Below are 26672 nucleotides of genomic sequence, written 5' to 3' on the forward strand. Positions count from 1 at the left end.
GGCAACATTTCCTGTCCAACGTCCTCACGTCCCGAACGCTCAAAAGCCTCACACCGGGCAAGCCCTCACCGGGTAGATCTCTGGCTCCCAGTTAAAATCAAATCCTGAGCATGCTAGCGCTAGGATCAAAGAGAGAGGAGAGGGTTAGAGAGCTGCTATCTTGGTAAAGGCCTGAAACTGCTAGTTCCCAAGAGGGTCTGCACTTTCAGTTATGACTGACTGTGAGACGAGAAGATGAAGATTTTCTGCACCCAGCATACATTGCAGCATGCTTAGGCAAATGAGGAGCGAGACCCACCAATCCCTCGCCACTTCGCTGAAAGCTCCTCCTCTGCATAAAGAGAACACTTTTACAAGGGAGCAGAGTGGCGCAGCGGAAGCGTGCTGGGCCCATAACCCAGAGGTCGATGGATCGAAACCATCCTCTGCTATAATATTTCTTGTTTTTTCTTCTGAGAACCAATCTGTCATTTCCACGCTACCAGCAAGGAAAAGCGCAGGCTTGTGCTAGATATGTGAGAAAAGACTTCTCAACTATCTGTCTCTGCTGAAATACAAGAGAGTGATCGCCAAAGGATCAACCCCATACTTTGAAATTAAAGATACCCAATTATAAGCATAAATGACTGGTGGGACCGTCACACGTTTTTCTGGGCATGCTTTGAATGTCATTCTTGCCTTTTCGTTCTGCTCTTATTATTCTCCTGGGTATTTCATGGAAGGCACTCTCTTTCTCTTCGCTGCTTTGCTTCCAATGCTGCCTAAATATGTTCATTTCCACTATTTGTACTACTGCTTTCCATTTCTTCTCTTCTGCACAGATTTGGCCTTGGTTTCAATCCCCAGTTCCTTACCCTCTACAAGAAACTTTCTACTGCTTTTCATGTTGGTATCTAAACCAAATGCACCATTGAAACTGGTGCAAGATAGTCATTGAACTCGGGGTTGTAATCTTTAGAACCGAGAGCAACCACATCATAGGGCGTTGGTGGTATAGTGGTGAGCATAGCTGCTTCCCAAGCAGTTGACCCGGGTTCGATTCCCGGCCAATGCAGTGCAAATTTTTATATGTTCTCCAAGCAGGATTTGTTTTAATGCAACATGTCACAAAACGGAAATATCATGAACAGATTAATCAGACGTTAAATTAAAAAAAAAAATGAAATACTTAGGCAGGCATCTCGATCGCCCCATCTGCTAAATTCATTGTCCTATTAGATGCTATTTTCCAAAAAGCAGAGTCACCACTCACATGTGCTGGTAATAAATATGTTGCGGGCGGTAGACAATGAAAGGGCTGAACCCCGACCAGACATTCTAACTCTAGCATCTCTATATTAAAAAGCATTTCTAGGCAATATCTAGCATGTGAATAAAAGTAGGCAAGATCCACCGATGAATCTGGCAAAAGTCCCCAACGATTTTGTGCACACTTGTTCTCTCACCTGAATGCAGCGCCACCTTGTAGCCATCGGATGTAAATGCAGCTCACAAAATGTTATATCAGAGAGCAAGTTGAGAGGACTCCAAGAGGCAGATGTCCATGGAAAGAGCCTCTCACGACAGCAGGAAGGTTGGATATTTCAAGATGGCAACATTTCCTGTCCAACGTCCTCACGTCCCGAACGCTCCCAAACGCTCAAAAGCCTCACACCGGGCAAGCCCTCACCGGGTAGATCTCTGGCTCCCAGTTAAAATCAAATCCTGAGCATGCTAGCGCTAGGATCAAAGAGAGAGGAGAGGGTTAGAGAGCTGCTATCTTGGTAAAGGCCTGAAACTGCTAGTTCCCAAGAGGGTCTGCACTTTCAGTTATGACTGACTGTGAGACGAGAAGATGAAGATTTTCTGCACCCAGCATACATTGCAGCATGCTTAGGCAAATGAGGAGCGAGACCCACCAATCCCTCGCCACTTCGCTGAAAGCTCCTCCTCTGCATAAAGAGAACACTTTTACAAGGGAGCAGAGTTGCGCAGCGGAAGCGTGCTGGGCCCATAACCCAGAGGTCGATGGATCGAAACCATCCTCTGCTATAATATTTCTTGTTTTTTCTTCTGAGAACCAATCTGTCATTTCCACGCTACCAGCAAGGAAAAGCGCAGGCTTGTGCTAGCTATGTGAGAAAAGACTTCTCAACTATCTGTCTCTGCTGAAATACAAGCGAGTGATCGCCAAAGGATCAACCCCATACTTTGAAAGTAAAGATACCCAATTATAAGCATAAATGACTGGTGGGACCGTCACACGTTTTTCTGGGCCTGCTTTAAATGTCATTCTTGCCTTTTCGTTCTGCTCTTATCATTCTCCTGGGCATTTCATGGAAGACACTCTCTTTCTCTTCGCTGCTTTGCTTCCAATGCTGCCTAAATATGTTCATTTCCACTATTTGTACTACTGCTTTCCATTTCTTCTCTTCTGCACAGATTTGGCCTTGGTTCCAATCCCCAGTTCCTTACCCTCTACAAGAAACTTTCTACTGCTTTTCATGTTGGTATCTAAACCAAATGCACCATTGAAACTGGTGCAAGATAGTCATTGAACTCGGGGTTGTAATCTTTAGAACCGAGAGCAACCACATCATAGGGCGTTGGTGGTATAGTGGTGAGCATAGCTGCTTCCCAAGCAGTTGACCCGGGTTCGATTCGCGGCCAATGCAGTGCAAATTTTTATATGTTCTCCAAGCAGGATTTGTTTTAATGCAACATGTCACAAAACGGAAATATCATGAACAGATTAATCAGACGTTAATTAAAAAAAAAAATGAAATACTTAGGCAGGCATCTCGATCGCCCCATCTGCTAAATTCATTGTCCTATTAGATGCTATTTTCCAAAAAGCAGAGTCACCACTCACATGTGCTGGTAATAAATATGTTGCGGGCGGTAGACAATGAAAGGGCTGAACCCCGACCAGACATTCTAACTCTAGCATCTCTATATGAAAAAGCATTTCTAGGCAATATCTAGCATGTGAATAAAAGTAGGCAAGATCCACCGATGAATCTGGCAAAAGTCCCCAACGATTTTGTGCACACTTGTTCTCTCACCTGAATGCAGCGCCACCTTGTAGCCATCGGATGTAACTGCAGCTCACAAAATGTTATATCAGAGAGCAAGTTGAGAGGACTCCAAGAGGCAGATGTCCATGGAAAGAGCCTCTCACGACAGCAGGAAGGTTGGATATTTCAAGATGGCAACATTTCCTGTCCAATGTCCTCACGTCCCGAACGCTCCCAAACGCTCAAAAGCCTCGCCCTCACCGGGTAGATCTCTGGCTCCCAGTTAAAATCAAATCCTGAGCATGCTAGCGCTAGGATCAAAGAGAGAGGAGAGGGTTAGAGAGCTGCTATCTTGGTAAAGGCCTGAAACTGCTAGTTCCCAAGAGGGTCTGCACTTTCAGTTATGACTGACTGTGAGACGAGAAGATGAAGATTTTCTGCACCCAGCATACATTGCAGCATGCTTAGGCAAATGAGGAGCGAGACCCACCAATCCCTCGCCACTTCGCTGAAAGCTCCTCCTCTGCATAAAGAGAACACTTTTACAAGGGAGCAGAGTGGCGCAGCGGAAGCGTGCTGGGCCCATAACCCAGAGGTCGATGGATCGAAACCATCCTCTGCTATAATATTTCTTGTTTTTTCTTCTGAGAACCAATCTGTCATTTCCACGCTACCAGCAAGGAAAAGCGCAGGCTTGTGCTAGCTATGTGAGAAAAGACTTCTCAACTATCTGTCTCTGCTGAAATACAAGAGAGTGATCGCCAAAGGATCAACCCCATACTTTGAAAGTAAAGATACCCAATTATAAGCATAAATGACTGGTGGGACTGTCACACGTTTTTCTGGGCATGCTTTGAATGTCATTCTTGCCTTTTCGTTCTGCTCTTATCATTCTCCTGGGCATTTCATGGAAGGCACTCTCTTTCTCTTCGCTGCTTTGCTTCCAATGCTGCCTAAATATGTTCATTTCCACTATTTGTACTACTGCTTTCCATTTCTTCTCTTCTGCACAGATTTGGCCTTGGTTCCAATCCCCAGTTCCTTACCCTCTACAAGAAACTTTCTACTGCTTTTCATGTTGGTATCTAAACCAAATGCACCATTGAAACTGGTGCAAGATAGTCATTGAACTCGGGGTTGTAATCTTTAGAACCGAGAGCAACCACATCATAGGGCGTTGGTGGTATAGTGGTGAGCATAGCTGCTTCCCAAGCAGTTGACCCGGGTTCGATTCCCGGCCAATGCAGTGCAAATTTTTATATGTTCTCCAAGCAGGATTTGTTTTAATGCAACATGTCACAAAACGGAAATATCATGAACAGATTAATCAGACGTTAAATAAAAAAAAAAATGAAATACTTAGGCAGGCATCTCGATCGCCCCATCTGCTAAATTCATTGTCCTATTAGATGCTATTTTCCAAAAAGCAGAGTCACCACTCACATGCGCTGGTAATAAATATGTTGCGGGCGGTAGACAATGAAAGGGCTGAACCCCGACCAGACATTCTAACTCTAGCATCTCTATATGAAAAAGCATTTCTAGGCAATATCTAGCATGTGAATAAAAGTAGGCAAGATCCACCAATGAATCTGGCAAAAGTCCCCAACGATTTTGTGCACACTTGTTCTCTCACCTGAATGCAGCGCCACCTTGTAGCCATCGGATGTAACTGCAGCTCACAAAATGTTATATCAGAGAGCAAGTTGAGAGGACTCCAAGAGGCAGATGTCCATGGAAAGAGCCTCTCACGACAGCAGGAAGGTTGGATATTTCAAGATGGCAACATTTCCTGTCCAATGTCCTCACGTCCCGAACGCTCCCAAACGCTCAAAAGCCTCACACCGGGCAAGCCCTCACCGGGTAGATCTCTGGCTCCCAGTTAAAATCAAATCCTGAGCATGCTAGCGCTAGGATCAAAGAGAGAGGAGAGGGTTAGAGAGCTGCTATCTTGGTAAAGGCCTGAAACTGCTAGTTCCCAAGAGGGTCTGCACTTTCAGTTATGACTGACTGTGAGACGAGAAGATGAAGATTTTCTGCACCCAGCATACATTGCAGCATGCTTAGGCAAATGAGGAGCGAGACCCACCAATCCCTCGCCACTTCGCTGAAAGCTCCTCCTCTGCATAAAGAGAACACTTTTACAAGGGAGCAGAGTGGCGCAGCGGAAGCGTGCTGGGCCCATAACCCAGAGGTCGATGGATCGAAACCATCCTCTGCTATAATATTTCTTGTTTTTTCTTCTGAGAACCAATCTGTCATTTCCACGCTACCAGCAAGGAAAAGCGCAGGCTTGTGCTAGCTATGTGAGAAAAGACTTCTCAACTATCTGTCTCTGCTGAAATACAAGAGAGTGATCGCCAAAGGATCAACCCCATACTTTGAAAGTAAAGATACCCAATTATAAGCATAAATGACGGGTGGGACCGTCACACGTTTTTCTGGGCATGCTTTGAATGTCATTCTTGCCTTTTCGTTCTGCTCTTATCATTCTCCTGGGCATTTCATGGAAGGCACTCTCTTTCTCTTCGCTGCTTTGCTTCCAATGCTGCCTAAATATGTTCATTTCCACTATTTGTACTACTGCTTTCCATTTCTTCTCTTCTGCACAGATTTGGCCTTGGTTTCAATCCCCAGTTCCTTACCCTCTACAAGAAACTTTCTACTGCTTTTCATGTTGGTATCTAAACCAAATGCACCATTGAAACTGGTGCAAGATAGTCATTGAACTCGGGGTTGTAATCTTTAGAACCGAGAGCAACCACATCATAGGGTGTTGGTGGTATAGTGGTGAGCATAGCTGCTTCCCAAGCGGTTGACCCGAGTTCGATTCCCGGCCAATGCAGTGCAAATTTTTATATGTTCTCCAAGCAGGATTTGTTTTAATGCAACATGTCACAAAACGGAAATATCATGAACAGATTAATCAGACGTTAAATTAAAAAAAAAATGAAATACTTAGGCAGGCATCTCGATCGCCCCATCTGCTACATTCATTGTCCTATTAGATGCTATTTTCCAAAAAGCAGAGTCACCACTCACATGTGCTGGTAATAAATATGTTGCGGGCGGTAGACAATGAAAGGGCTGAACCCCGACCAGACATTCTAACTCTAGCATCTCTATATTAAAAAGCATTTCTAGGCAATATCTAGCATGTGAATAAAAGTAGGCAAGATCCACCGATGAATCTGGCAAAAGTCCCCAACGATTTTGTGCACACTTGTTCTCTCACCTGAATGCAGCGCCACCTTGTAGCCATCGGATGTAACTGCAGCTCACAAAATGTTATATCAGAGAGCAAGTTGAGAGGACTCCAAGAGGCAGATGTCCATGGAAAGAGCCTCTCACGACAGCAGGAAGGTTGGATATTTCAAGATGGCAACATTTCCTGTCCAACGTCCTCACGTCCCGAACGCTCCCAAACGCTCAAAAGCCTCACACCGGGCAAGCCCTCACCGGGTAGATCTCTGGCTCCCAGTTAAAATCAAATCCTGAGCATGCTAGCGCTAGGATCAAAGAGAGAGGAGAGGGTTAGAGAGCTGCTATCTTGGTAAAGGCCTGAAACTGCTAGTTCCCAAGAGGGTCTGCACTTTCAGTTATGACTGACTGTGAGACGAGAAGATGAAGATTTTCTGCACCCAGCATACATTGCAGCATGCTTAGGCAAATGAGGAGCGAGACCCACCAATCCCTCGCCACTTCGCTGAAAGCTCCTCCTCTGCATAAAGAGAACACTTTTACAAGGGAGCAGAGTGGCGCAGCGGAAGCGTGCTGGGCCCATAACCCAGAGGTCGATGGATCGAAACCATCCTCTGCTATAATATTTCTTGTTTTTTCTTCTGAGAACCAATCTGTCATTTCCACGCTACCAGCAAGGAAAAGCGCAGGCTTGTGCTAGCTATGTGAGAAAAGACTTCTCAACTATCTGTCTCTGCTGAAATACAAGAGAGTGATCGCCAAAGGATCAACCCCATACTTTGAAATTAAAGATACCCAATTATAAGCATAAATGACTGGTGGGACCGTCACACGTTTTTCTGGGCATGCTTTGAATGTCATTCTTGCCTTTTCGTTCTGCTCTTATCATTCTCCTGGGTATTTCATGGAAGGCACTCTCTTTCTCTTCGCTGCTTTGCTTCCAATGCTGCCTAAATATGTTCATTTCCACTATTTGTACTACTGCTTTCCATTTCTTCTCTTCTGCACAGATTTGGCCTTGGTTTCAATCCCCAGTTCCTTACCCTCTACAAGAAACTTTCTACTGCTTTTCATGTTGGTATCTAAACCAAATGCACCATTGAAACTGGTGCAAGATAGTCATTGAACTCGGGGTTGTAATCTTTAGAACCGAGAGCAACCACATCATAGGGCGTTGGTGGTATAGTGGTGAGCATAGCTGCTTCCCAAGCAGTTGACCCGGGTTCGATTCCCGGCCAATGCAGTGCAAATTTTTATATGTTCTCCAAGCAGGATTTGTTTTAATGCAACATGTCACAAAACGGAAATATCATGAACAGATTAATCAGACGTTAAATTAAAAAAAAAAATGAAATACTTAGGCAGGCATCTCGATCGCCCCATCTGCTAAATTCATTGTCCTATTAGATGCTATTTTCCAAAAAGCAGAGTCACCACTCACATGTGCTGGTAATAAATATGTTGCGGGCGGTAGACAATGAAAGGGCTGAACCCCGACCAGACATTCTAACTCTAGCATCTCTATATTAAAAAGCATTTCTAGGCAATATCTAGCATGTGAATAAAAGTAGGCAAGATCCACCGATGAATCTGGCAAAAGTCCCCAACGATTTTGTGCACACTTGTTCTCTCACCTGAATGCAGCGCCACCTTGTAGCCATCGGATGTAAATGCAGCTCACAAAATGTTATATCAGAGAGCAAGTTGAGAGGACTCCAAGAGGCAGATGTCCATGGAAAGAGCCTCTCACGACAGCAGGAAGGTTGGATATTTCAAGATGGCAACATTTCCTGTCCAACGTCCTCACGTCCCGAACGCTCCCAAACGCTCAAAAGCCTCCCCTCACCGGGTAGATCTCTGGCTCCCAGTTAAAATCAAATCCTGAGCATGCTAGCGCTAGGATCAAAGAGAGAGGAGAGGGTTAGAGAGCTGCTATCTTGGTAAAGGCCTGAAACTGCTAGTTCCCAAGAGGGTCTGCACTTTCAGTTATGACTGACTGTGAGACGAGAAGATGAAGATTTTCTGCACCCAGCATACATTGCAGCATGCTTAGGCAAATGAGGAGCGAGACCCACCAATCCCTCGCCACTTCGCTGAAAGCTCCTCCTCTGCATAAAGAGAACACTTTTACAAGGGAGCAGAGTGGCGCAGCGGAAGCGTGCTGGGCCCATAGCCCAGAGGTCAATGGATCGAAACCATCCTCTGCTATAATATTTCTTGTTTTTTCTTCTGAGAACCAATCTGTCATTTCCACGCTACCAGCAAGGAAAAGCGCAGGCTTGTGCTAGCTATGTGAGAAAAGACTTCTCAACTATCTGTCTCTGCTGAAATACAAGAGAGTGATCGCCAAAGGATCAACCCCATACTTTGAAAGTAAAGATACCCAATTATAAGCATAAATGACTGGTGGGACCGTCACACGTTTTTCTGGGCATGCTTTGAATGTCATTCTTGCCTTTTCGTTCTGCTCTTATCATTCTCCTGGGCATTTCATGGAAGGCACTCTCTTTCTCTTCGCTGCTTTGCTTCCAATGCTGCCTAAATATGTTCATTTCCACTATTTGTACTACTGCTTTCCATTTCTTCTCTTCTGCACAGATTTGGCCTTGGTTTCAATCCCCAGTTCCTTACCCTCTACAAGAAACTTTCTACTGCTTTTCATGTTGGTATCTAAACCAAATGCACCATTGAACTGGTGCAAGATAGTCATTGAACTCGGGGTTGTAATCTTTAGAACCGAGAGCAACCACATCATAGGGCGTTGGTGGTATAGTGGTGAGCATAGCTGCTTCCCAAGCAGTTGACCCGGGTTCGATTCCCGGCCAATGCAGTGCAAATTTTTATATGTTCTCCAAGCAGGATTTGTTTTAATGCAACATGTCACAAAACGGAAATATCATGAACAGATTAATCAGACGTTAAATTAAAAAAAAAATGAAATACTTAGGCAGGCATCTCGATCGCCCCATCTGCTACATTCATTGTCCTATTAGATGCTATTTTCCAAAAAGCAGAGTCACCACTCACATGTGCTGGTAATAAATATGTTGCGGGCGGTAGACAATGAAAGGGCTGAACCCCGACCAGACATTCTAACTCTAGCATCTCTATATTAAAAAGCATTTCTAGGCAATATCTAGCATGTGAATAAAAGTAGGCAAGATCCACCGATGAATCTGGCAAAAGTCCCCAACGATTTTGTGCACACTTGTTCTCTCACCTGAATGCAGCGCCACCTTGTAGCCATCGGATGTAACTGCAGCTCACAAAATGTTATATCAGAGAGCAAGTTGAGAGGACTCCAAGAGGCAGATGTCCATGGAAAGAGCCTCTCACGACAGCAGGAAGGTTGGATATTTCAAGATGGCAACATTTCCTGTCCAACGTCCTCACTTCCCGAACGCTCCCAAACGCTCAAAAGCCTCGCCGTCACCGGGTAGATCTCTGGCTCCCAGTTAAAATCAAATCCTGAGCATGCTAGCGCTAGGATCAAAGAGAGAGGAGAGGGTTAGAGAGCTGCTATCTTGGTAAAGGCCTGAAACCGCTAGTTCCCAAGAGGGTCTGCACTTTCAGTTATGACTGACTGTGAGACGAGAAGATGAAGATTTTCTGCACCCAGCATACATTGCAGCATGCTTAGGCAAATGAGGAGCGAGACCCACCAATCCCTCGCCACTTCGCTGAAAGCTCCTCCTCTGCATAAAGAGAACACTTTTACAAGGGAGCAGAGTGGCGCAGCGGAAGCGTGCTGGGCCCATAACCCAGAGGTCGATGGATCGAAACCATCCTCTGCTATAATATTTCTTGTTTTTTCTTCTGAGAACCAATCTGTCATTTCCACGCTACCAGCAAGGAAAGGGGAAGCTTGTGCTAGCTATGTGAGAAAAGACTTCTCAACTATCTGTCTCTGCTGAAATACAAGAGAGTGATCGCCAAAGGATCAACCCCATACTTTGAAAGTAAAGATACCCAATTATAAGCATAAATGACTGGTGGGACCGTCACACGTTTTTCTGGGCATGCTTTGAATGTCATTCTTGCCTTTTCGTTCTGCTCTTATCATTCTCCTGGGCATTTCATGGAAGGCACTCTCTTTCTCTTCGCTGCTTTGCTTCCAATGCTGCCTAAATATGTTCATTTCCACTATTTGTACTACTGCTTTCCATTTCTTCTCTTCTGCACAGATTTGGCCTTGGTTTCAATCCCCAGTTCCTTACCCTCTACAAGAAACTTTCTACTGCTTTTCATGTTGGTATCTAAACCAAATGCACCATTGAAACTGGTGCAAGATAGTCATTGAACTCGGGGTTGTAATCTTTAGAACCGAGAGCAACCACATCATAGGGCGTTGGTGGTATAGTGGTGAGCATAGCTGCTTCCCAAGCAGTTGACCCGGGTTTGATTCCCGGCCAATGCAGTGCAAATTTTTATATGTTCTCCAAGCAGGATTTGTTTTAATGCAACATGTCACAAAACGGAAATATCATGAACAGATTAATCAGACGTTAAATTAAAAAAAAAATGAAATACTTAGGCAGGCATCTCGATCGCCCCATCTGCTACATTCATTGTCCTATTAGATGCTATTTTCCAAAAAGCAGAGTCACCACTCACATGTGCTGGTAATAAATATGTTGCGGGCGGTAGACAATGAAAGGGCTGAACCCCGACCAGACATTCTAACTCTAGCATCTCTATATTAAAAAGCATTTCTAGGCAATATCTAGCATGTGAATAAAAGTAGGCAAGATCCACCGATGAATCTGGCAAAAGTCCCCAACGATTTTGTGCACACTTGTTCTCTCACCTGAATGCAGCGCCACCTTGTAGCCATCGGATGTAACTGCAGCTCACAAAATGTTATATCAGAGAGCAAGTTGAGAGGACTCCAAGAGGCAGATGTCCATGGAAAGACCCTCTCACGACAGCAGGAAGGTTGGATATTTCAAGATGGCAACATTTCCTGTCCAATGTCCTCACGTCCCGAACGCTCCCAAACGCTCAAAAGCCTCGCCCTCACCGGGTAGATCTCTGGCTCCCAGTTAAAATCAAATCCTGAGCATGCTAGCGCTAGGATCAAAGAGAGAGGAGAGGGTTAGAGAGCTGCTATCTTGGTAAAGGCCTGAAACTGCTAGTTCTCAAGAGGGTCTGCACTTTCAGTTATGACTAACTGTGAGACGAGAAGATGAAGATTTTCTGCACCCAGCATACATTGCAGCATGCTTAGGCAAATGAGGAGCGAGACCCACCAATCCCTCGCCACTTCGCTGAAAGCTCCTCCTCTGCATAAAGAGAACACTTTTACAAGGGAGCAGAGTGGCGCAGCGGAAGCGTGCTGGGCCCATAACCCAGAGGTTGATGGATCGAAACCATCCTCTGCTATAATATTTCTTGTTTTTTCTTCTGAGAACCAATCTGTCATTTCCACGCTACCAGCAAGGAAAAGCGCAGGCTTGTGCTAGCTATGTGAGAAAAGACTTCTCAACTATCTGTCTCTGCTGAAATACAAGAGAGTGATCGCCAAAGGATCAACCCCATACTTTGAAAATAAAGATACCCAATTATAAGCATAAATGACTGGTGGGACCTTCACACGTTTTTCTGGGCATGCTTTGAATGTCATTCTTGCCTTTTCGTTCTGCTCTTATCATTCTCCTGGGCATTTCATGGAAGGCACTCTCTTTCTCTTCGCTGCTTTGCTTCCAATGCTGCCTACATATGTTCATTTCCACTATTTGTACTACTGCTTTCCATTTCTTCTCTTCTGCACAGATTTGGCCTTGGTTTCAATCCCCAGTTCCTTACCCTCTACAAGAAACTTTCTACTGCTTTTCATGTTGGTATCTAAACCAAATGCACCATTGAAACTGGTGCAAGATAGTCATTGAACTCGGGGTTGTAATCTTTAGAACCGAGAGCAACCACATCATAGGGCGTTGGTGGTATAGTGGTGAGCATAGCTGCTTCCCAAGCAGTTGACCCGGGTTCGATTCCCGGCCAATGCAGTGCAAATTTTTATATGTTCTCCAAGCAGGATTTGTTTTAATGCAACATGTCACAAAACGGAAATATCATGAACAGATTAATCAGATGTTAAATTAAAAAAAAAATGAAATACTTAGGCAGGCATCTCGATCGCCCCATCTGCTACATTCATTGTCCTATTAGATGCTATTTTCCAAAAAGCAGAGTCACCACTCACATGTGCTGGTAAGAAATATGTTGATGGCGGTAGACAATGAAAGGGCTGAACCCCGACCAGACATTCTAACTCTAGCATCTCTATATTAAAAAGCATTTCTAGGCAATATCTAGCATGTGAATAAAAGTAGGCAAGATCCACCGATGAATCTGGCAAAAGTCCCCAACGATTTTGTGCACACTTGTTCTCTCACCTGAATGCAGCGCCACCTTGTAGCCATCGGATGTAACTGCAGCTCACAAAATGTTATATCAGAGAGCAAGTTGAGAGGACTCCAAGAGGCAGATGTCCATGGAAAGAGCCTCTCACGACAGCAGGAAGGTTGGATATTTCAAGATGGCAACATTTCCTGTCCAATGTCCTCACGTCCCGAACGCTCCCAAACGCTCAAAAGCCTCGCCCTCACCGGGTAGATCTCTGGCTCCCAGTTAAAATCAAATCCTGAGCATGCTAGCGCTAGGATCAAAGAGAGAGGAGAGGGTTAGAGAGCTGCTATCTTGGTAAAGGCCTGAAACTGCTAGTTCCCAAGAGGGTCTGCACTTTCAGTTATGACTGACTGTGAGACGAGAAGATGAAGATTTTCTGCACCCAGCATACATTGCAGCATGCTTAGGCAAATGAGGAGCGAGACCCACCAATCCCTCGCCACTTCGCTGAAAGCTCCTCCTCTGCATAAAGAGAACACTTTTACAAGGGAGCAGAGTGGCGCAGCGGAAGCGTGCTGGGCCCATAACCCAGAGGTCGATGGATCGAAACCATCCTCTGCTATAATATTTCTTGTTTTTTCTTCTGAGAACCAATCTGTCATTTCCACGCTACCAGCAAGGAAAAGCGCAGGCTTGTGCTAGCTATGTGAGAAAAGACTTCTCAACTATCTGTCTCTGCTGAAATACAAGAGAGTGATCGCCAAAGGATCAACCCCATACTTTGAAAGTAAAGATACCCAATTATAAGCATAAATGACTGGTGGGACTGTCACACGTTTTTCTGGGCATGCTTTGAATGTCATTCTTGCCTTTTCGTTCTGCTCTTATCATTCTCCTGGGCATTTCATGGAAGGCACTCTCTTTCTCTTCGCTGCTTTGCTTCCAATGCTGCCTAAATATGTTCATTTCCACTATTTGTACTACTGCTTTCCATTTCTTCTCTTCTGCACAGATTTGGCCTTGGTTCCAATCCCCAGTTCCTTACCCTCTACAAGAAACTTTCTACTGCTTTTCATGTTGGTATCTAAACCAAATGCACCATTGAAACTGGTGCAAGATAGTCATTGAACTCGGGGTTGTAATCTTTAGAACCGAGAGCAACCACATCATAGGGCGTTGGTGGTATAGTGGTGAGCATAGCTGCTTCCCAAGCAGTTGACCCAGGTTCGATTCCCGGCCAATGCAGTGCAAATTTTTATATGTTCTCCAAGCAGGATTTGTTTTAATGCAACATGTCACAAAACGGAAATATCATGAACAGATTAATCAGACGTTAAATAAAAAAAAAAATGAAATACTTAGGCAGGCATCTCGATCGCCCCATCTGCTAAATTCATTGTCCTATTAGATGCTATTTTCCAAAAAGCAGAGTCACCACTCACATGCGCTGGTAATAAATATGTTGCGGGCGGTAGACAATGAAAGGGCTGAACCCCGACCAGACATTCTAACTCTAGCATCTCTATATGAAAAAGCATTTCTAGGCAATATCTAGCATGTGAATAAAAGTAGGCAAGATCCACCGATGAATCTGGCAAAAGTCCCCAACGATTTTGTGCACACTTGTTCTCTCACCTGAATGCAGCGCCACCTTGTAGCCATCGGATGTAACTGCAGCTCACAAAATGTTATATCAGAGAGCAAGTTGAGAGGACTCCAAGAGGCAGATGTCCATGGAAAGAGCCTCTCACGACAGCAGGAAGGTTGGATATTTCAAGATGGCAACATTTCCTGTCCAATGTCCTCACGTCCCGAACGCTCAAAAGCCTCACACCGGGCAAGCCCTCACCGGGTAGATCTCTGGCTCCCAGTTAAAATCAAATCCTGAGCATGCTAGCGCTAGGATCAAAGAGAGAGGAGAGGGTTAGAGAGCTGCTATCTTGGTAAAGGCCTGAAACTGCTAGTTCCCAAGAGGGTCTGCACTTTCAGTTATGACTGACTGTGAGACGAGAAGATGAAGATTTTCTGCACCCAGCATACATTGCAGCATGCTTAGGCAAATGAGGAGCGAGACCCACCAATCCCTCGCCACTTCGCTGAAAGCTCCTCCTCTGCATAAAGAGAACACTTTTACAAGGGAGCAGAGTGGCGCAGCGGAAGCGTGCTGGGCCCATAACCCAGAGGTCGATGGATCGAAACCATCCTCTGCTATAATATTTCTTGTTTTTTCTTCTGAGAACCAATCTGTCATTTCCACGCTACCAGCAAGGAAAAGCGCAGGCTTGTGCTAGCTATGTGAGAAAAGACTTCTCAACTATCTGTCTCTGCTGAAATACAAGAGAGTGATCGCCAAAGGATCAACCCCATACTTTGAAATTAAAGATACCCAATTATAAGCATAAATGACTGGTGGGACCGTCACACGTTTTTCTGGGCATGCTTTGAATGTCATTCTTGCCTTTTCGTTCTGCTCTTATCATTCTCCTGGGTATTTCATGGAAGGCACTCTCTTTCTCTTCGCTGCTTTGCTTCCAATGCTGCCTAAATATGTTCATTTCCACTATTTGTACTACTGCTTTCCATTTCTTCTCTTCTGCACAGATTTGGCCTTGGTTTCAATCCCCAGTTCCTTACCCTCTACAAGAAACTTTCTACTGCTTTTCATGTTGGTATCTAAACCAAATGCACCATTGAAACTGGTGCAAGATAGTCATTGAACTCGGGGTTGTAATCTTTAGAACCGAGAGCAACCACATCATAGGGCGTTGGTGGTATAGTGGTGAGCATAGCTGCTTCCCAAGCAGTTGACCCGGGTTCGATTCCCGGCCAATGCAGTGCAAATTTTTATATGTTCTCCAAGCAGGATTTGTTTTAATGCAACATGTCACAAAACGGAAATATCATGAACAGATTAATCAGACGTTAAATTAAAAAAAAAAATGAAATACTTAGGCAGGCATCTCGATCGCCCCATCTGCTAAATTCATTGTCCTATTAGATGCTATTTTCCAAAAAGCAGAGTCACCACTCACATGTGCTGGTAATAAATATGTTGCGGGCGGTAGACAATGAAAGGGCTGAACCCCGACCAGACATTCTAACTCTAGCATCTCTATATTAAAAAGCATTTCTAGGCAATATCTAGCATGTGAATAAAAGTAGGCAAGATCCACCGATGAATCTGGCAAAAGTCCCCAACGATTTTGTGCACACTTGTTCTCTCACCTGAATGCAGCGCCACCTTGTAGCCATCGGATGTAAATGCAGCTCACAAAATGTTATATCAGAGAGCAAGTTGAGAGGACTCCAAGAGGCAGATGTCCATGGAAAGAGCCTCTCACGACAGCAGGAAGGTTGGATATTTCAAGATGGCAACATTTCCTGTCCAACGTCCTCACGTCCCGAACGCTCCCAAACGCTCAAAAGCCTCCCCTCACCGGGTAGATCTCTGGCTCCCAGTTAAAATCAAATCCTGAGCATGCTAGCGCTAGGATCAAAGAGAGAGGAGAGGGTTAGAGAGCTGCTATCTTGGTAAAGGCCTGAAACTGCTAGTTCCCAAGAGGGTCTGCACTTTCAGTTATGACTGACTGTGAGACGAGAAGATGAAGATTTTCTGCACCCAGCATACATTGCAGCATGCTTAGGCAAATGAGGAGCGAGACCCACCAATCCCTCGCCACTTCGCTGAAAGCTCCTCCTCTGCATAAAGAGAACACTTTTACAAGGGAGCAGAGTGGCGCAGCGGAAGCGTGCTGGGCCCATAACCCAGAGGTCAATGGATCGAAACCATCCTCTGCTATAATATTTCTTGTTTTTTCTTCTGAGAACCAATCTGTCATTTCCACGCTACCAGCAAGGAAAAGCGCAGGCTTGTGCTAGCTATGTGAGAAAAGACTTCTCAACTATCTGTCTCTGCTGAAATACAAGAGAGTGATCGCCAAAGGATCAACCCCATACTTTGAAAGTAAAGATACCCAATTATAAGCAGAAATGACTGGTGGGACCGTCACACGTTTTTCTGGGCATGCTTTGAATGTCATTCTTGCCTTTTCGTTCTGCTCTTATCATTCTCCTGGGCATTTCATGGAAGGCACTCTCTTTCTCTTCGCTGCTTTGCTTCCAATGCTGCCTAAATATGTTCATTTCCACTATTTGTACTACTGCTTTCCATTTCTTCTCTTCTGCACAGATTTGGCCTTGGTTTCAATCCCCAGTTCCTTACCCTCTACAAGAAACTTTCTACTGCTTTTCATGTTGGTATCTAAACCAAATGCACCATTGAACTGTTGCAAGATAGTCATTGAACTCGGGGTTGTAATCTTTAGAACCGAGAGCAACCACATCATAGGGCGTTGGTGGTATAGTGGTGAGCATAGCTGCTTCCCAAGCAGTTGACCCGGGTTCGATTCCCGGCCAATGCAGTGCAAATTTTTATATGTTCTCCAAGCAGGATTTGTTTTAATGCAACATGTCACAAAACGGAAATATCATGAACAGATTAATCAGACGTTAAATTAAAAAAAAAATGAAATACTTAGGCAGGCATCTCGATCGCCCCATCTGCTACATTCATTGTCCTATTAGATGCTATTTTCCAAAAAGCAGAGTCACCACTCACATGTGCTGGTAATAAATATGTTGCGGGCGGTAGACAATGAAAGGGCTGAACCCCGACCAGACATTCTAACTCTAGCATCTCTATATTAAAAAGCATTTCTAGGCAATATCTAGCATGTGAATAAAAGTAGGCAAGATCCACCGATGAATCTGGCAAAAGTCCCCAACGATTTTGTGCACACTTGTTCTCTCACCTGAATGCAGCGCCACCTTGTAGCCATCGGATGTAACTGCAGCTCACAAAATGTTATATCAGAGAGCAAGTTGAGAGGACTCCAAGAGGCAGATGTCCATGGAAAGAGCCTCTCACGACAGCAGGAAGGTTGGATATTTCAAGATGGCAACATTTCCTGTCCAACGTCCTCACTTCCCGAACGCTCCCAAACGCTCAAAAGCCTCGCCGTCACCGGGTAGATCTCTGGCTCCCAGTTAAAATCAAATCCTGAGCATGCTAGCGCTAGGATCAAAGAGAGAGGAGAGGGTTAGAGAGCTGCTATCTTGGTAAAGGCCTGAAACCGCTAGTTCCCAAGAGGGTCTGCACTTTCAGTTATGACTGACTGTGAGACGAGAAGATGAAGATTTTCTGCACCCAGCATACATTGCAGCATGCTTAGGCAAATGAGGAGCGAGACCCACCAATCCCTCGCCACTTCGCTGAAAGCTCCTCCTCTGCATAAAGAGAACACTTTTACAAGGGAGCAGAGTGGCGCAGCGGAAGCGTGCTGGGCCCATAACCCAGAGGTCGATGGATCGAAACCATCCTCTGCTATAATATTTCTTGTTTTTTCTTCTGAGAACCAATCTGTCATTTCCACGCTACCAGCAAGGAAAGGGGAAGCTTGTGCTAGCTATGTGAGAAAAGACTTCTCAACTATCTGTCTCTGCTGAAATACAAGAGAGTGATCGCCAAAGGATCAACCCCATACTTTGAAAGTAAAGATACCCAATTATAAGCATAAATGACTGGTGGGACCGTCACACGTTTTTCTGGGCATGCTTTGAATGTCATTCTTGCCTTTTCGTTCTGCTCTTATCATTCTCCTGGGCATTTCATGGAAGGCACTCTCTTTCTCTTCGCTGCTTTGCTTCCAATGCTGCCTAAATATGTTCATTTCCACTATTTGTACTACTGCTTTCCATTTCTTCTCTTCTGCACAGATTTGGCCTTGGTTTCAATCCCCAGTTCCTTACCCTCTACAAGAAACTTTCTACTGCTTTTCATGTTGGTATCTAAACCAAATGCACCATTGAAACTGGTGCAAGATAGTCATTGAACTCGGGGTTGTAATCTTTAGAACCGAGAGCAACCACATCATAGGGCGTTGGTGGTATAGTGGTGAGCATAGCTGCTTCCCAAGCAGTTGACCCGGGTTTGATTCCCGGCCAATGCAGTGCAAATTTTTATATGTTCTCCAAGCAGGATTTGTTTTAATGCAACATGTCACAAAACGGAAATATCATGAACAGATTAATCAGACGTTAAATTAAAAAAAAAATGAAATACTTAGGCAGGCATCTCGATCGCCCCATCTGCTACATTCATTGTCCTATTAGATGCTATTTTCCAAAAAGCAGAGTCACCACTCACATGTGCTGGTAATAAATATGTTGCGGGCGGTAGACAATGAAAGGGCTGAACCCCGACCAGACATTCTAACTCTAGCATCTCTATATTAAAAAGCATTTCTAGGCAATATCTAGCATGTGAATAAAAGTAGGCAAGATCCACCGATGAATCTGGCAAAAGTCCCCAACGATTTTGTGCACACTTGTTCTCTCACCTGAATGCAGCGCCACCTTGTAGCCATCGGATGTAACTGCAGCTCACAAAATGTTATATCAGAGAGCAAGTTGAGAGGACTCCAAGAGGCAGATGTCCATGGAAAGACCCTCTCACGACAGCAGGAAGGTTGGATATTTCAAGATGGCAACATTTCCTGTCCAATGTCCTCACGTCCCGAACGCTCCCAAACGCTCAAAAGCCTCGCCCTCACCGGGTAGATCTCTGGCTCCCAGTTAAAATCAAATCCTGAGCATGCTAGCGCTAGGATCAAAGAGAGAGGAGAGGGTTAGAGAGCTGCTATCTTGGTAAAGGCCTGAAACTGCTAGTTCCCAAGAGGGTCTGCACTTTCAGTTATGACTAACTGTGAGACGAGAAGATGAAGATTTTCTGCACCCAGCATACATTGCAGCATGCTTAGGCAAATGAGGAGCGAGACCCACCAATCCCTCGCCACTTCGCTGAAAGCTCCTCCTCTGCATAAAGAGAACACTTTTACAAGGGAGCAGAGTGGCGCAGCGGAAGCGTGCTGGGCCCATAACCCAGAGGTTGATGGATCGAAACCATCCTCTGCTATAATATTTCTTGTTTTTTCTTCTGAGAACCAATCTGTCATTTCCACGCTACCAGCAAGGAAAAGCGCAGGCTTGTGCTAGCTATGTGAGAAAAGACTTCTCAACTATCTGTCTCTGCTGAAATACAAGAGAGTGATCGCCAAAGGATCAACCCCATACTTTGAAAATAAAGATACCCAATTATAAGCATAAATGACTGGTGGGACCTTCACACGTTTTTCTGGGCATGCTTTGAATGTCATTCTTGCCTTTTCGTTCTGCTCTTATCATTCTCCTGGGCATTTCATGGAAGGCACTCTCTTTCTCTTCGCTGCTTTGCTTCCAATGCTGCCTACATATGTTCATTTCCACTATTTGTACTACTGCTTTCCATTTCTTCTCTTCTGCACAGATTTGGCCTTGGTTTCAATCCCCAGTTCCTTACCCTCTACAAGAAACTTTCTACTGCTTTTCATGTTGGTATCTAAACCAAATGCACCATTGAAACTGGTGCAAGATAGTCATTGAACTCGGGGTTGTAATCTTTAGAACCGAGAGCAACCACATCATAGGGCGTTGGTGGTATAGTGGTGAGCATAGCTGCTTCCCAAGCAGTTGACCCGGGTTCGATTCCCGGCCAATGCAGTGCAAATTTTTATATGTTCTCCAAGCAGGATTTGTTTTAATGCAACATGTCACAAAACGGAAATATCATGAACAGATTAATCAGATGTTAAATTAAAAAAAAAATGAAATACTTAGGCAGGCATCTCGATCGCCCCATCTGCTACATTCATTGTCCTATTAGATGCTATTTTCAAAAAAGCAGAGTCACCACTCACATGTGCTGGTAAGAAATATGTTGCGGGCGGTAGACAATGAAAGGGCTGAACCCCGACCAGACATTCTAACTCTAGCATCTCTATATTAAAAAGCATTTCTAGGCAATATCTAGCATGTGAATAAAAGTAGGCAAGATCCACCGATGAATCTGGCAAAAGTCCCCAACGATTTTGTGCACACTTGTTCTCTCACCTGAATGCAGCGCCACCTTGTAGCCATCGGATGTAACTGCAGCTCACAAAATGTTATATCAGAGAGCAAGTTGAGAGGACTCCAAGAGGCAGATGTCCATGGAAAGAGCCTCTCACGACAGCAGGAAGGTTGGATATTTCAAGATGGCAACATTTCCTGTCCAATGTCCTCACGTCCCGAACGCTCCCAAACGCTCAAAAGCCTCACACCGGGCAAGCCCTCACCGGGTAGATCTCTGGCTCCCAGTTAAAATCAAATCCTGAGCATGCTAGCGCTAGGATCAAAGAGAGAGGAGAGGGTTAGAGAGCTGCTATCTTGGTAAAGGCCTGAAACTGCTAGTTCCCAAGAGGGTCTGCACTTTCAGTTATGACTGACTGTGAGACGAGAAGATGAAGATTTTCTGCACCCAGCATACATTGCAGCATGCTTAGGCAAATGAGGAGCGAGACCCACCAATCCCTCGCCACTTCGCTGAAAGCTCCTCCTCTGCATAAAGAGAACACTTTTACAAGGGAGCAGAGTGGCGCAGCGGAAGCGTGCTGGGCCCATAACCCAGAGGTCGATGGACCGAAACCATCCTCTGCTATAATATTTCTTGTTTTTTCTTCTGAGAACCAATCTGTCATTTCCACGCTACCAGCAAGGAAAAGCGCAGGCTTGTGCTAGCTATGTGAGAAAAGACTTCTCAACTATCTGTCTCTGCTGAAATACAAGAGAGTGATCGCCAAAGGATCAACCCCATACTTTGAAAGTAAAGATACCCAATTATAAGCATAAATGACTGGTGGGACCGTCACACGTTTTTCTGGGCATGCTTTGAATGTCATTCTTGCCTTTTCGTTCTGCTCTTATCATTCTCCTGGGCATTTCATGGAAGGCACTCTCTTTCTCTTCGCTGCTTTGCTTCCAATGCTGCCTAAATATGTTCATTTCCACTATTTGTACTACTGCTTTCCATTTCTTCTCTTCTGCACAGATTTGGCCTTGGTTTCAATCCCCAGTTCCTTACCCTCTACAAGAAACTTTCTACTGCTTTTCATGTTGGTATCTAAACAAAATGCACCATTGAAACTGGTGCAAGATAGTCATTGAACTCGGGGTTGTAATCTTTAGAACCGAGAGCAACCACATCATAGGGCGTTGGTGGTATAGTGGTGAGCATAGCTGCTGCCCAAGCAGTTGACCCGGGTTCGATTCCCGGCCAATGCAGTGCAAATTTGTATATGTTCTCCAAGCAGGATTTGTTTTAATGCAACATGTCACAAAACGGAAATATCATGAACAGATTAATCAGACGTTAAATTTAAAAAAAAATGAAATACTTAGGCAGGCATCTCGATCGCCCCATCTGCTAAATTCATTGTCCTATTAGATGCTATTTTCCAAAAAGCAGAGTCACCACTCACATGTGCTGGTAATAAATATGTTGCGGGCGGTAGACAATGAAAGGGCTGAACCCCGACCAGACATTCTAACTCTAGCATCTCTATATTAAAAAGCATTTCTAGGCAATATCTAGCATGTGAATAAAAGTAGGCAAAATCCACCGATGAATCTGGCAAAAGTCCCCAACGATTTTGTGCACACTTGTTCTCTCACCTGAATGCAGCGCCACCTTGTAGCCATCGGATGTAACTGCAGCTCACAAAATGTTATATCAGAGAGCAAGTTGAGAGGACTCCAAGAGGCAGATGTCCATGGAAAGAGCCTCTCACGACAGCAGGAAGGTTGGATATTTCAAGATGGCAACATTTCCTGTCCAACGTCCTCACGTCCCGAACGCTCCCAAACGCTCAAAAGCCTCACACCGGGCAAGCCCTCACCGGGTAGATCTCTGGCTCCCAGTTAAAATCAAATCCTGAGCATGCTAGCGCTAGGATCAAAGAGAGAGGAGAGGGTTAGAGAGCTGCTATCTTGGTAAAGGCCTGAAACTGCTAGTTCCCAAGAGGGTCTGCACTTTCAGTTATGACTGACTGTGAGACGAGAAGATGAAGATTTTCTGCACCCAGCATACATTGCAGCATGCTTAGGCAAATGAGGAGCGAGACCCACCAATCCCTCGCCACTTCGCTGAAAGCTCCTCCTCTGCATAAAGAGAACACTTTTACAAGGGAGCAGAGTGGCGCAGCGGAAGCGTGCTGGGCCCATAACCCAGAGGTCGATGGATCGAAACCATCCTCTGCTATAATATTTCTTGTTTTTTCTTCTGAGAACCAATCTGTCATTTCCACGCTACCAGCAAGGAAAAGCGCAGGCTTGTGCTAGCTATGTGAGAAAAGACTTCTCAACTATCTGTCTCTGCTGAAATACAAGAGAGTGATCGCCAAAGGATCAACCCCATACTTTGAAATTAAAGATACCCAATTATAAGCATAAATGACTGGTGGGACCGTCACACGTTTTTCTGGGCATGCTTTGAATGTCATTCTTGCCTTTTCGTTCTGCTCTTATCATTCTCCTGGGCATTTCATGGAAGGCACTCTCTTTCTCTTCGCTGCTTTGCTTCCAATGCTGCCTAAATATGTTCATTTCCACTATTTGTACTACTGCTTTCCATTTCTTCTCTTCTGCACAGATTTGGCCTTGGTTTCAATCCCCAGTTCCTTACCCTCTACAAGAAACTTTCTACTGCTTTTCATGTTGGTATCTAAACCAAATGCACCATTGAAACTGGTGCAAGATAGTCATTGAACTCGGGGTTGTAATCTTTAGAACCGAGAGCAACCACATCATAGGGCGTTGGTGGTATAGTGGTGAGCATAGCTGCTTCCCAAGCAGTTGACCCGGGTTCGATTCCCGGCCAATGCAGTGCAAATTTTTATATGTTCTCCAAGCAGGATTTGTTTTAATGCAACATGTCACAAAACGGAAATATCATGAACAGATTAATCAGACGTTAAATTAAAAAAAAAAATGAAATACTTAGGCAGGCATCTCGATCGCCCCATCTGCTACATTCATTGTCCTATTAGATGCTATTTTCCAAAAAGCAGAGTCACCACTCACATGTGCTGGTAATAAATATGTTGCGGGCGGTAGACAATGAAAGGGCTGAACCCCGACCAGACATTCTAACTCTAGCATCTCTATATTAAAAAGCATTTCTAGGCAATATCTAGCATGTGAATAAAAGTAGGCAAGATCCACCGATGAATCTGGCAAAAGTCCCCAACGATTTTGTGCACACTTGTTCTCTCACCTGAATGCAGCGCCACCTTGTAGCCATCGGATGTAAATGCAGCTCACAAAATGTTATATCAGAGAGCAAGTTGAGAGGACTCCAAGAGGCAGATGTCCATGGAAAGAGCCTCTCACGACAGCAGGAAGGTTGGATATTTCAAGATGGCAACATTTCCTGTCCAACGTCCTCACGTCCCGAACGCTCCCAAACGCTCAAAAGCCTCCCCTCACCGGGTAGATCTCTGGCTCCCAGTTAAAATCAAATCCTGAGCATGCTAGCGCTAGGATCAAAGAGAGAGGAGAGGGTTAGAGAGCTGCTATCTTGGTAAAGGCCTGAAACTGCTAGTTCCCAAGAGGGTCTGCACTTTCAGTTATGACTGACTGTGAGACGAGAAGATGAAGATTTTCTGCACCCAGCATACATTGCAGCATGCTTAGGCAAATGAGGAGCGAGACCCACCAATCCCTCGCCACTTCGCTGAAAGCTCCTCCTCTGCATAAAGAGAACACTTTTACAAGGGAGCAGAGTGGCGCAGCGGAAGCGTGCTGGGCCCATAACCCAGAGGTCAATGGATCGAAACCATCCTCTGCTATAATATTTCTTGTTTTTTCTTCTGAGAACCAATCTGTCATTTCCACGCTACCAGCAAGGAAAAGCGCAGGCTTGTGCTAGCTATGTGAGAAAAGACTTCTCAACTATCTGTCTCTGCTGAAATACAAGAGAGTGATCGCCAAAGGATCAACCCCATACTTTGAAAATAAAGATACCCAATTATAAGCATAAATGACTGGTGGGACCGTCACACGTTTTTCTGGGCATGCTTTGAATGTCATTCTTGCCTTTTCGTTCTGCTCTTATCATTCTCCTGGGCATTTCATGGAAGGCACTCTCTTTCTCTTCGCTGCTTTGCTTCCAATGCTGCCTAAATATGTTCATTTCCACTATTTGTACTACTGCTTTCCATTTCTTCTCTTCTGCACAGATTTGGCCTTGGTTTCAATCCCCAGTTCCTTACCCTCTACAAGAAACTTTCTACTGCTTTTCATGTTGGTATCTAAACCAAATGCACCATTGAAACTGGTGCAAGATAGTCATTGAACTCGGGGTTGTAATCTTTAGAACCGAGAACACCCACATCATAGGGCGTTGGTGGTATAGTGGTGAGCATAGCTGCTTCCCAAGCAGTTGACCCGGGTTCGATTCCCGGCCAATGCTGTGCAAATTTTTATATGTTCTCCAAGCAGGATTTGTTTTAATGCAACATGTCACAAAACGGAAATATCATGAACAGATTAATCAGACGTTAAATTAAAAAAAAAATGAAATACTTAGGCAGGCATCTCGATCGCCCCATCTGCTACATTCATTGTCCTATTAGATGCTATTTTCCAAAAAGCAGAGTCACCACTCACATGTGCTGGTAATAAATATGTTGCGGGCGGTAGACAATGAAAGGGCTGAACCCCGACCAGACATTCTAACTCTAGCATCTCTATATTAAAAAGCATTTCTAGGCAATATCTAGCATGTGAATAAAAGTAGGCAAGATCCACCGATGAATCTGGCAAAAGTCCCCAACGATTTTGTGCACACTTGTTCTCTCACCTGAATGCAGCGCCACCTTGTAGCCATCGGATGTAACTGCAGCTCACAAAATGTTATATCAGAGAGCAAGTTGAGAGGACTCCAAGAGGCAGATGTCCATGGAAAGAGCCTCTCACGACAGCAGGAAGGTTGGATATTTCAAGATGGCAACATTTCCTGTCCAACGTCCTCACTTCCCGAACGCTCCCAAACGCTCAAAAGCCTCGCCGTCACCGGGTAGATCTCTGGCTCCCAGTTAAAATCAAATCCTGAGCATGCTAGCGCTAGGATCAAAGAGAGAGGAGAGGGTTAGAGAGCTGCTATCTTGGTAAAGGCCTGAAACTGCTAGTTCCCAAGAGGGTCTGCACTTTCAGTTATGACTGACTGTGAGACGAGAAGATGAAGATTTTCTGCACCCAGCATACATTGCAGCATGCTTAGGCAAATGAGGAGCGAGACCCACCAATCCCTCGCCACTTCGCTGAAAGCTCCTCCTCTGCATAAAGAGAACACTTTTACAAGGGAGCAGAGTGGCGCAGCGGAAGCGTGCTGGGCCCATAACCCAGAGGTCGATGGATCGAAACCATCCTCTGCTATAATATTTCTTGTTTTTTCTTCTGAGAACCAATCTGTCATTTCCACGCTACCAGCAAGGAAAGGGGAAGCTTGTGCTAGCTATGTGAGAAAAGACTTCTCAACTATCTGTCTCTGCTGAAATACAAGAGAGTGATCGCCAAAGGATCAACCCCATACTTTGAAAGTAAAGATACCCAATTATAAGCATAAATGACTGGTGGGACCGTCACACGTTTTTCTGGGCATGCTTTGAATGTCATTCTTGCCTTTTCGTTCTGCTCTTATCATTCTCCTGGGCATTTCATGGAAGGCACTCTCTTTCTCTTCGCTGCTTTGCTTCCAATGCTGCCTAAATATGTTCATTTCCACTATTTGTACTACTGCTTTCCATTTCTTCTCTTCTGCACAGATTTGGCCTTGGTTTCAATCCCCAGTTCCTTACCCTCTACAAGAAACTTTCTACTGCTTTTCATGTTGGTATCTAAACCAAATGCACCATTGAAACTGGTGCAAGATAGTCATTGAACTCGGGGTTGTAATCTTTAGAACCGAGAGCAACCACATCATAGGGCGTTGGTGGTATAGTGGTGAGCATAGCTGCTTCCCAAGCAGTTGACCCGGGTTTGATTCCCGGCCAATGCAGTGCAAATTTTTATATGTTCTCCAAGCAGGATTTGTTTTAATGCAACATGTCACAAAACGGAAATATCATGAACAGATTAATCAGACGTTAAATTAAAAAAAAAATGAAATACTTAGGCAGGCATCTCGATCGCCCCATCTGCTACATTCATTGTCCT

General features: G+C 44.7%; 13 non-coding genes across 13 annotated transcripts; all 13 read left to right on the forward strand.

Annotated features, from left to right (window-relative positions):
- Positions 1-982: 982 nt before the first annotated feature.
- On the forward strand, positions 983-1054 carry TRNAG-CCC (transfer RNA glycine (anticodon CCC)). The gene has a single exon. It is a non-coding gene; the product is annotated as a tRNA-Gly (tRNA).
- Positions 1055-4170: 3116 nt separating this feature from the next.
- On the forward strand, positions 4171-4242 carry TRNAG-CCC (transfer RNA glycine (anticodon CCC)). The gene has a single exon. It is a non-coding gene; the product is annotated as a tRNA-Gly (tRNA).
- A 3126-nt stretch (positions 4243-7368) lies between these two features.
- On the forward strand, positions 7369-7440 carry TRNAG-CCC (transfer RNA glycine (anticodon CCC)). Its single transcript has one exon. It is a non-coding gene; the product is annotated as a tRNA-Gly (tRNA).
- Positions 7441-8955: 1515 nt separating this feature from the next.
- On the forward strand, positions 8956-9027 carry TRNAG-CCC (transfer RNA glycine (anticodon CCC)). Its single transcript has one exon. It is a non-coding gene; the product is annotated as a tRNA-Gly (tRNA).
- A 1515-nt stretch (positions 9028-10542) lies between these two features.
- Positions 10543-10614, forward strand: TRNAG-CCC (transfer RNA glycine (anticodon CCC)). Its single transcript has one exon. It is a non-coding gene; the product is annotated as a tRNA-Gly (tRNA).
- Positions 10615-12130: 1516 nt separating this feature from the next.
- TRNAG-CCC (transfer RNA glycine (anticodon CCC)) lies at positions 12131-12202 on the forward strand. Its single transcript has one exon. It is a non-coding gene; the product is annotated as a tRNA-Gly (tRNA).
- Positions 12203-15307: 3105 nt separating this feature from the next.
- Positions 15308-15379, forward strand: TRNAG-CCC (transfer RNA glycine (anticodon CCC)). The gene has a single exon. It is a non-coding gene; the product is annotated as a tRNA-Gly (tRNA).
- A 1515-nt stretch (positions 15380-16894) lies between these two features.
- On the forward strand, positions 16895-16966 carry TRNAG-CCC (transfer RNA glycine (anticodon CCC)). The gene has a single exon. It is a non-coding gene; the product is annotated as a tRNA-Gly (tRNA).
- A 1515-nt stretch (positions 16967-18481) lies between these two features.
- Positions 18482-18553, forward strand: TRNAG-CCC (transfer RNA glycine (anticodon CCC)). The gene has a single exon. It is a non-coding gene; the product is annotated as a tRNA-Gly (tRNA).
- Positions 18554-20069: 1516 nt separating this feature from the next.
- Positions 20070-20141, forward strand: TRNAG-CCC (transfer RNA glycine (anticodon CCC)). Its single transcript has one exon. It is a non-coding gene; the product is annotated as a tRNA-Gly (tRNA).
- Positions 20142-23267: 3126 nt separating this feature from the next.
- TRNAG-CCC (transfer RNA glycine (anticodon CCC)) lies at positions 23268-23339 on the forward strand. Its single transcript has one exon. It is a non-coding gene; the product is annotated as a tRNA-Gly (tRNA).
- A 1516-nt stretch (positions 23340-24855) lies between these two features.
- On the forward strand, positions 24856-24927 carry TRNAG-CCC (transfer RNA glycine (anticodon CCC)). Its single transcript has one exon. It is a non-coding gene; the product is annotated as a tRNA-Gly (tRNA).
- A 1515-nt stretch (positions 24928-26442) lies between these two features.
- Positions 26443-26514, forward strand: TRNAG-CCC (transfer RNA glycine (anticodon CCC)). Its single transcript has one exon. It is a non-coding gene; the product is annotated as a tRNA-Gly (tRNA).
- The last annotated feature ends 158 nt before the right edge of the window (positions 26515-26672 follow it).

The sequence above is a fragment of the Triturus cristatus genome, chromosome 11, assembly GCF_964204655.1.
Source record: "Triturus cristatus chromosome 11, aTriCri1.1, whole genome shotgun sequence".
Taxonomy (NCBI): Eukaryota; Metazoa; Chordata; class Amphibia; order Caudata; family Salamandridae; genus Triturus; species Triturus cristatus.